We start from the raw sequence: 10,145 nt of genomic DNA on the forward strand, positions 1-10,145 counted from the left end.
AGTCACTATGGAATATTTTAAAGGTCATTCTATATGACTGTTACCAATTCAAGGAACTGTTATTTCTTTTGACCCATGACCTACTCATAACAGCAAATAAGGTCTTGTAGTTTTCTCTAGAAGGATTTCTTGAAGCACGTTCCATTTGACTACTTTACCAGTGGGTGCTAAGGTACTGATGGTATGCTCAACTGTTTTTCTTTTTCCGTGTGTGCAGATAGAGATGCGGGTACCATCTCATTATCTAAAAACGGGCACCTTGAAACAAAGACATGTGCAATAATTTAAACTTAAAGTCAAGAAAGTTGAAAACAAGAAACAGTAAAATAAAATGGGGAAGAAACAGATATCCTGTCATCAATAAATATGTAGTTAAAATCAACCCCACGATTAACTGTAAGCTTCCTGGCAGCTTAGGTGAAAAGAAACTGCGTTAATCAGGGCAGTGGGGAGAACAATATTCATTCATTGAGAGAATGCTAAGGGTTATCTCAGTATTTAGTGGCAAAATCATTTAAACAAGGACTAACGTAGTATTTTACAACCTTTGAAGCAAAGGTAGAACTAAGTTTCTTGAGAGTAGAAAATTTTACAAGCACCTAATGCCTCATTTGATGTGGCACATCTGTTACATAGTGCTAGAAGCCAGAGAAAACAGGGATAAAGAGGAAGCGAACATCCCCACACAGCTAGAGAACTTCACCCAGGATGAGTAGAAAGAGATTCAAGAATGCGAAGCTGGGAAATATGGTAGATGGGCTGTGCCAAATTCACTTTAACTGTGTTAGAAAAGACAAAAGAGCCCATGTTGGTCAGGGAGATTGGTGTAAAATTCAGAGAAGAAAATGTAGACAATTTAAATGAGCTGACCTGTTGGACCCAGAAAAATAGAAAGCCAATGTGACAAACAAGGCCTAGGAGCCAGTAGTTGACAAAGCACAATCAGAAAAAAAATTAGAAGAACTGAAAATACAAGTCAGGGTAGAAACAGAAATTCTATGAGAGTTTCATGTTCAGCATCTCTTCCAAACTCTCAGAGTCAAGAAACTGTTCCTACCCCTTCCAGGAACAGATGTCCCAGGTTGAAAGAAAACAATCCATACTTTGTCAAAGGCTGGTAAAGAGCCTTGTGTACCCTTTCCGGTTATAAGGGTTAAAATCAAGACCCGCTAAAGGAAACTTGGGCCTATCAGTTGTCTTTCCAGTCATGGGTGCAATTGCTTGGCTCCTTAGAACATTGACGAACCAGGGTAAGTTTGGAGAGAAATGGCTGAACCAGGGGACTGTCACACTGAGTAGTCACAGAACAAAATGGCTAGGTTCACAAAGATCATCCTCATGCATGTCAGTATCAGAGACAGGTAGTGCCTGCCCAGAGAACTAGTACCCATTCTTAAATCTAAATGAGCAGTTGAGGATCACAAGACATTCACAGGAAACATCTTGATGAAAAGACAAAACAAACAAACTATAGTTAAAAGAAATACAAGCAGTTTGAAGAAAAATAAGCAGTGTGTGGGACAGGGGCAAACAGCAAATACCATGATCTCAGATTGTGGGAAGAAGAGAGGGCAAGGGTGGCATAAATGACAAATGCACCAAGGTCTAAAGAAGTGTGTGTGTGTGTGTGTGTGTGTGTGTGTGTGTGTGTGTGTGTGTGTTTAAGGTAGAGTTCACAGAGCTCATAAAAGTCCTTTATTATATCCTTTATTTAGGATAAAGATTTGAGGGAATTTCCTCAGGAATCTGGGGGAACAACACACAGAGATGGCAAGCTTAAGAGGAAAAATCCAAGGAATCTAGAGGGCTAGTGTCCTATGAAAATGATGAGATCCAGAATGGGAAAATACAGGAGACTAGACGAAGAAACCTATTGTGGAATTTTCATAGATTTGAAGAGCATGAAATTCAGAAATCAAGACAACAGAATGAGCTCCACAGTGGCCACATAAGAAGGAAGATGACTCAGGTTTTAACACTTCGAGCCAGCGGAGCTGAGAACAAGAGAAAGGTCTTCAAAGCTTCTAGAAATAATACCTTAAACTGTAGACAAGGACTGAGCCATCTGAATGGAGCAGACTCTTCAGTCAGACACTGAAGAAAGAAAGTTTAGAGTCATATTGCCAAGATTCCAGTTGCCATTATAGAATCCTACAAATGTCCAAAAAAGCCATCAGGAACGTAAATGATATGCCTGTCCTGAGGAAGAGAGTGTCAACATTATTCTCAGTGAGATACTGGACAAGTTGCTGCCCTGAATGATGCTGTAAAACTAAGAAAAAAACCACAGGCTCTGAAAAGCAGAGAAACAAACGTCTCCACTGAGGCGAAGCTGAGGATCTCCGTAAGAGAGCTGGAGGGCAGCTGTAGACAAGACTTAAAGAAACCCCAGCCTTCACAGGAGCAGGAAGACAGAGGTGTTGGCAGAATACCTTCAAAACAAATACATGTGGAGTTGGGTAGATGATTCAGCAGGTAGGAACGCTTTCTGAGCAAACATGAGGATCCAAGTTCAAATCTCCAGCATGCTTGTAAAAGGTTGGGTATGGCAGGGCATGTACCCATAACATCAGGACTGAGGGGGTGGGAGAGGAGGAGTAGGAGAGCATAGGAAGAAGGATCACTGGGGCTTTCTGGTTGCTGGGGGAGATCCAGGTTCAAGGAGAGATCCCACCTCTAGGACTCTTGTTTGCCCCTGTATTTTAGTGATTGTGAACAATGCTATCAGCAAGGTTGTGAGAGTTTTCCTTAGAGGTTCTCTTTTCAATCATTTGCATATAGAGTCAGAAAAGGAATTGGATGCAATAGGACTGAATATTAAAAAAAAATACATAGCTCAGTTGTTGACTTTATTAAGTATTTTGTAGGACAGCCATGTAGCTTTCCCTAAGAGCTATGACAATCTACATTCCATGAGTTTCTCCACTTCTACCAATGTTTATTGCATAGTTTTCTGACAATTAGCCAAGGTGATACACCATATGGCTTAATTTGCATGGCTTTGAGATTTAGTGACATCACCGTCTTGTCTTTTTGATGCCAGTTGGCCACTGTGAAATCATTTGCGGTACATGCTCAAGTCCTCAGCCTATCTTTAAATCGAATTTTTTTGGTTTTTATTGTTGGTCAGCTGCAGAAGCTTTGTTAATGCTTTGGACATGATGTCTTAGCACACCTGTGTGGACAGAAATATTTTTCTCCCATTTGGGGGGCTGTCTTTTTAGTCTCTTGATTGTGTCCTTCAATCACAGGAGCTTTGAGTTTGAAGCAGTCTAATGTATGTACCTTTGCTATTGTTGCCTGCGTTTTAGAGCGTTTTATCCAAGGACACAATGGCAGATCTAATGTCATGAAGTCTCCCTTCATTCCTTTCTAAGGATTTCATAGTTTCAGTGTTTATATGTATATATAAAACCTTAGAGTGGGTCATATATATATATCTTAGGGTGGATCAAAGAGTTAAAGAGAATTATATACATGTATATATAATTTAAATTTACATACACTCATATGTACAATATACCTTTGTGTGTGATGTGTTTGGGTGTTTTGTAGGTGTTTTTGCCTGCATGTCTGTCTGTGCACCAAGTACATCTCTGGTGCCCACAGAAGCCAGAAGAGAGCATCAGATTCCCTGGAACTAGATTACAGTCATGAGCTGTTTTGTAGGTGCTAGCAGTCAAATCTGGTTCCTCTTCAAGAACAGCAAATGCTCTTAAGCACCAAGCCATCTCTCCATTCCCCTGTAGTTACTTTTATATATCTACTTTGATTAAAAGGCTTATTCTACTTACGTTTAAATGCTTACTATTACTATTTTGCTAATTGGTTTGTTGACTTCTGTGTGCCTGCCTTGTATGTATTTTCTGTCCCTCATTTTCTCCTTTTCTTCTTCTTTTTTATGTGCATATGATCATTTCTCATGATGGGCTTTGATTCCCTCCTCACAGATTTTGTATGTCTTTATTCTGTGGTTACCATGGGGATTACATACAATGTCCTCCAGTTACAACAATCCTCTGTAAACTGCTAACACTCCAATCATGTATAAAATGATATTTCTTTGTCAATCTACTCTCTCTGTCACATTATTTGTTTGTATGCATTTGAGCCACATGTTACCATTAACAAATATTTACATTTCTATGATTTTTCTTTATAAGGTACAGCAAAGATGAAAATCTTAATATGATCTAGACATAATACCCAGTGACATGACCGTGAAGCAACTGACCTCAAGAAGGAGATGCTAGAAACGACGGCAACCTGAAAAGAACGGCCACTTGACAGACTGCTGTCGATTTGGTGAGAATCATGACTTTGTAGTTTTGTTGATAAGTATTTCCTCAAGCTCTCATTCCAGATCTGGTGACAGAAAATTACAACTTGTCAGACAACAAAGCTGGCATTGTCACAGATATGGGGTATTTTAGGAAAGTAAGGATGGAAGAGTTGAGTATGAACTTAGTCCAAATATCCACCTGACTGATAAACTGCACACACACACACACACACACACACACACACACACACACATACACGTTTGTATATATACATACATGCAGTTTGAGTGTAAAACCTGTTAAAGCCCTTGGGAAGGTGGGATAAGAACACTTGCAACAAAGCCTAACAACCTAGGCTATATCCCCAAGACCTACATGATAAATCAAGAGAACAAGGGTCCACAAGTGATCATCTGCATACCCCCTCACCTTCCCGCCCACCCCCACACATGTACACTTTCCCTCCAGAGGGAAATCTTTGGGCTGAAGATTTTTAGAGGGAGCCCCAAAAGCAAAGATACAACAGAGAGAGGAAGCACCAAATTCTTACTATAAGTACTCTCACATTCTCAGTTCAGTGCTAAATGTTGATGGCACAAGAAAGATAACCAGGAAACCATGCTTAGGAAAAAAAAAAAAAAAAGCATATTAAGGACTGGAAATGTGGCTCATTGGTTAAGTGCTCATCTAGCATACACAAAGCTCTGTATTCTATCTCTAGCACTTTATAAACCAGCATTCTGGTGGTGGAAGCAGGAAGATCGGAAGTTCAAGGTCATTTTGGGGCTAAATAGCTAGTTCTCAGGTAGCCTGGGCTACATAAAATTTTATCTAGGCAAAAAAAAAAAGAAAGAAAAGAAAGAAGAAAGAAAGAAAGAAAGAAAGAAAGAAAGAAAGAAAGAAAGAAAGAAAGAAAGAAAGAAGGAAAGAAAGAAAGGAAAGAAAGAAAGGAAAAGAAGCCTGAAAACTCTCGCACGTAGTAATTCAGATTCTGTAATTTTAGGCCACAGATGATGACAGTATACTAGAAGTTAAACCAGCCAATTAATCTGCCTTATCTCATTGTGCTTCTGCAGAAATTTAGAAAGGGCTGGCAATAATGATGCCATGTTACGAGCCTTAAGGCCAGCTGCAGTCTTTAAGGTCCCTGAAAATGGCTACAGTACTGTCATGCTGGGTAACACTGGATTAGTTACAAGAACTTAATACAAAAATTAGTTTGAGTATACTAGAAGTTTCAGAGATCACTATAGAAATCAGAATCGTGATAGTGTAATACTTGTAACTTTCTGCTTTCCATTAAAGTTCACGAGAGAGGCAAAGCAACATCAATGAGTGTCCCTCCACCGCAGAAAAAGCTACCAATAGAAACATCAAGTAAACCCTTCAGACCAGTGGTTCTCAACCTGTAGGGTGTGACCAATTTGGGAGTCAAACCTTTCGCAGGGGTCGAATATCAGATATTTACATTACAATCTATAACAGCAGCAAACATACAGTTAGAAAGTAGCAGTGAAAATAATTTATGGTAGGGAGTTCATCACAACATGAGCAGCTGTATTAAAGGGTTGAGACCCACTGTTCTATGCTGTATACATCAGACTTTGAAACAGGTATAACTGTTTAAAAGATCTGATGCTTGCAAAGTATTCAAAGAAGATGTTACATTCATGAGTGAAAAGATAGGAAATCTGAAATTTTACACCTAAAATGTAAATTAATTAAAAAAATGGAGATTTTTGCCAACATAAGAATCTGTAAATTCAAAGATCAATAAAATTACCCAATCTGAAAAACAAAGAGGCTAAAACATTTAAAGCATGTATGTTTATTTTTTTAAAAGAAAGAGAGGAAGTAGAAAAGCCTGAGACACTTGCAGGAAGGTAAAATGTTCTCCATTGCACAGGACTCCTGTGTGGAGTAGAATAAAAAGGCATAAAAACACTGGAAGAAAAAAAATGTCTGAAAACATTGTCTGCATTCAAGTGTTTATGGCAGGCTTATTCACAAAAACCACCAAAGTCAGACACAATCAAGGCCTCTTTCAACATATAAATAATATGAACACAGTTGAGTATATCTATAGCATGGAATATGATTTAGGAGCTCAAAAGAGAGCTAGGAAGCTACAGAGTCAAAGGGAAGTCTGAAATGGACTTTGTAAGAATGAAGTGTGGGGAGACTCCCCCATGGATTATTCCATTATATAACATCTGGGGAAAGACCCAACAATAGGGACAATGAAAAGAAGAGCAATTCCCAGGAGCTTGGGGGTAGACCGAAGAATGAATATACACCAGGGGTTATTTTTAGGGGAATTATTTTGCATGGGATTGTATCAATACGATCTGTTAAAAACTTGTAGAGCTGCACATGAAAGTGAATGGAAATGCCCATTTTGGACTTCAGTTAACAGGTATATTTGTTCATTAATTGTAACAATGAACTGTACTAATGTAAGATGTTAATCACACAAAATGATTGAAGAGAGAAAGTGAGATGGAACTCTATATTGTCTGCTCTACTTTTCTGTTCAATAAAGATAAGTAGATTAATTACCATAATAAATTAACTATTATAATAAATTAACTATTAAACTTCTTCAGAAGCACCTCAAGTTTGATGAAGGATGATACAAACTGTTCAGTAATGCAGAATTGTCTCAGTCATCGAGTGTTCTCATTGTGTGTGTTGTACTGAGGAGAGACAACTTAAAAAAAAAAAAAAACCCTGTGAGTTGGATACTTAAAAATGGACAGTGGAAACCACTAGGAAATTAATTTCTTTTAAAATTCAAGACTCTAAGAGGGAATATTTGACAAGTTAATGAATGTGTCCTTTCTCTTTCCCACAAGCTAGTGCAACTCAAATCTGCAATATGTGCTTGCTATCTGTGCTTCTGTGTGTCATGAACCAGAGAATGACAGGCCTTCTGACTCCATGACTGGGAGTGGGGTGTGAAGGGCCTCTCTAAGACCTGGGTGGTGTGGGCCACAAGGGCCAGTGTGTAGAAGAGTGTATGTAATGGGAGTCCTGACCAGGGGTCAAGACAGGGAAGGTTGGCAGGGCACCAAACCCTTGCTTCCAACTAATTAGGCTTTGGATTTGAAACTGAATATGTGTGTGTACTATTTTGACTAGAAGAGATGAAAACCTATAGAACTCAACAGTATTATGCTTTGGCTCTACCCCACTGTAAATTCAACAGTCCTCATGTCAAGACCGTTCCTTTTCAATAGGTCATTACCAACTTTTCTTCTTGGATGTGGTCCTCCCTATTGATCATTCAAAGAATGTGTCAGTCCAAATAAAAGAGCCTCTAGCAAGGCCCACAGATATCTGTGATCTGGTAGGTGTCTGTTCTCTAGATTTTTTTTATTTCAAATCACACTCTTCTTGGTATTGATCACACTGAGACTTAACACAGATCCATGAAAGCTGGAATCACTTGTGGCACATAATAGGCCCTTGAACGTTAGCTGGTAAGGGAATCTGTGAATATTTAATTAAACTAATGCTGATCCCAGATGAATTAATGAAGTCCAGAAAAAAAATGGAAGAAAAAGGTGATGGAGCCAAATAAGAGCATTACATGTGCATGGTGAAGAAGGATGCTACTGAGGAAGACCCTGAGGAAGACATCATCCCTATGCTACTGAGGAAGACATCATCCCTATGCTACTGAGGAAGACCCTGTAAGATATCGTCCCTAGGCCTCATCTTCCCTCACCCCTGTTCCTCAGCCTTGAAGAACACTCATGCGGTAGAGGGTCAAAGAACTCAACACAATTATAAAATAAATATAGATAATTATTTAAAATTAGAGCTATACCAAATGCCAAGTAATGAAACTAATTATTCTTTAGATTGATGAAAAATAAGTTTTTTTCAACTGTTGAAATTTGCTGTTCAGGATTGAACACATTCATAAATAAATGTAGTTATGTTAGACATCATCTTAATGTATATTTCTCACTTTATGGTTTTTTTCTAACCACTTGTTACAGCTTAGCTTGAATTTATTTTATATGATGGAAATGATGTCAAACAAAAGGCAAACTAAAGTAAATTTTGTACTTGATTTCAAAATGTGTTGGGAAACTACAGAGAGAACATAGGGCATTGATAATTAAGTTGTACTAAAAACTTAACAAAACTATAATGCTGTTGTGGTTGAAGAGCAAAGGAGAATGAAGCCTTGAAGATGACCAGACTGGCACTTTGCCAAAGATGATTCTCTTACAGTGATAGGTGGAGGTGTCCAGGAACTCACTGACTATGGTCAAAACTCAGGAAGTGGGTACTTCATGAGCTGACCAAAATATTATGGTTTTGAATTATCATCCTCTCTTATCCTATGCTACAACAAACTCTTGCCCAATTGGATTGTGGCGTGAGATGAAAAGCTGACTGTATTTAACAACCAGCTGTGACCAGCGCAGTGGCTGGACCAAGAAACTCTAAAGCACTACCCAAAGGTAAATTTGTATCAAGAAAGTGTCATATCCACTGTTGGATGGTCTTTTCTGGTAAGCATCCTGAATCTGGGCAGAACCACTACATTTGAGAAGTATGTTCTGTACCTGATGAGATACACTGAAAACTGCAATGCTCATATTGATTAAAAGGAAAGGATCCAGTTCTTCTCCAATGCCCAACTACACTTTCAAAAACTAACACTTTGGAACTGAAACGAATTGAGCTATGAAGATTTGCCTCATCCACCATATTCCCCTGGCCTCTCACTAACTGACTATCACGTCTTTAAGCATCTCAATAAATCTTTGCAGGGAAAACACCTCCACAGCCAACAGCACGCAGGGAATGTTTTCTAAGAGCTTGTTGAATCATATGACATGGAGTTAAAAATATATTAATCTGTGTGTGTGTGTGTGTGTGTGTGTGTGTGTGTCCATGTGAATACAGTGTGTGTGGAGTCCGGAAGTTCACTGCAAATGGAGTTTCAGGCAGTTGGGGGCCACCCGACATGGGTGCTAGGGACTCCCAACTTACACCCCATGGAGAAGGAACATGTGTCAAATTGCTGTGAAAGCTTGCAGCATTTACGGTTTTAAAAAGTTGCATATGTTGGTCCTGTATCTTTAGAATACACATTGGCTCCATGACGTCTATCAATCTGGTCACAATTTCATGTGGCTGCAAATCAGGCAGCCATAGTATATTTGCACCCATCGGTATAACATCTCACTGGGCAAAGGTAGGCTATGTGATAAGGTACCTGGCTAGAAGACTACTGATACAGTGTAACACACACACACACACACACACACACACACACACCAGAATTAATTGCAAGGATGTTAAATCATCTAAATCATGAATTTCTTTATGTTTAGTGTGTTGGGGAAAAGTCATGCAAGACACATTGATAACTCAAACTTTTAAATTTATTGTGATCAGTGTGCTGCTGAAGAATGCATAATTTGGGGATTTAACACTTGATTAGCTATTAAATGGCTGTCAGGAGAAAATTCTGCAGTAATCAGTTTAGCTTTTAGCCCCTAATTATCACTTCACAGTGGATTTGGGGTGAGATAATTGAGAACCGCAACACTTAAAGGACTCCAGTTGGGCACTTTTTAATATGATGAAATGAATTATTTCTCTACCAGGGTTGCATTTAACAGGTATTGGTAACAAAGAAAGAAATGTGATAGTGTATGGAATTTCATAAAGTGATTTAAAGTAGTTGATTTATTCATTATGCAATTAAGTGGAGCTCAGCTGTGTATAACTTACCTGGAGTCTAGGTCAAAGAATGTCTTTCAAAACTCCATAAAATTTGTTGAAAGGATTTAAGTTTAACCAAAGTTGGGAGAGTTGGGGTTGCCGTCTGAACTA

General features: G+C 38.7%; 1 non-coding gene across 1 annotated transcript; it reads left to right on the plus strand.

Moving 5' to 3' along the window:
- The first annotated feature begins 5,316 nt into the window (after positions 1 to 5,316).
- LOC129682051 (small nucleolar RNA SNORA33) lies at positions 5,317 to 5,448 on the plus strand. The gene has a single exon (XR_008720923.1). It is a non-coding gene; the product is annotated as a small nucleolar RNA SNORA33 (small nucleolar RNA).
- Positions 5,449 to 10,145: the final 4,697 nt, after the last annotated feature.

This window comes from Psammomys obesus, unplaced genomic scaffold, assembly GCF_907164565.1.
Source record: "Psammomys obesus unplaced genomic scaffold, mPsaObe1.curated_primary_1811, whole genome shotgun sequence".
In the NCBI taxonomy this organism is placed as follows: domain Eukaryota; kingdom Metazoa; phylum Chordata; class Mammalia; order Rodentia; family Muridae; genus Psammomys; species Psammomys obesus.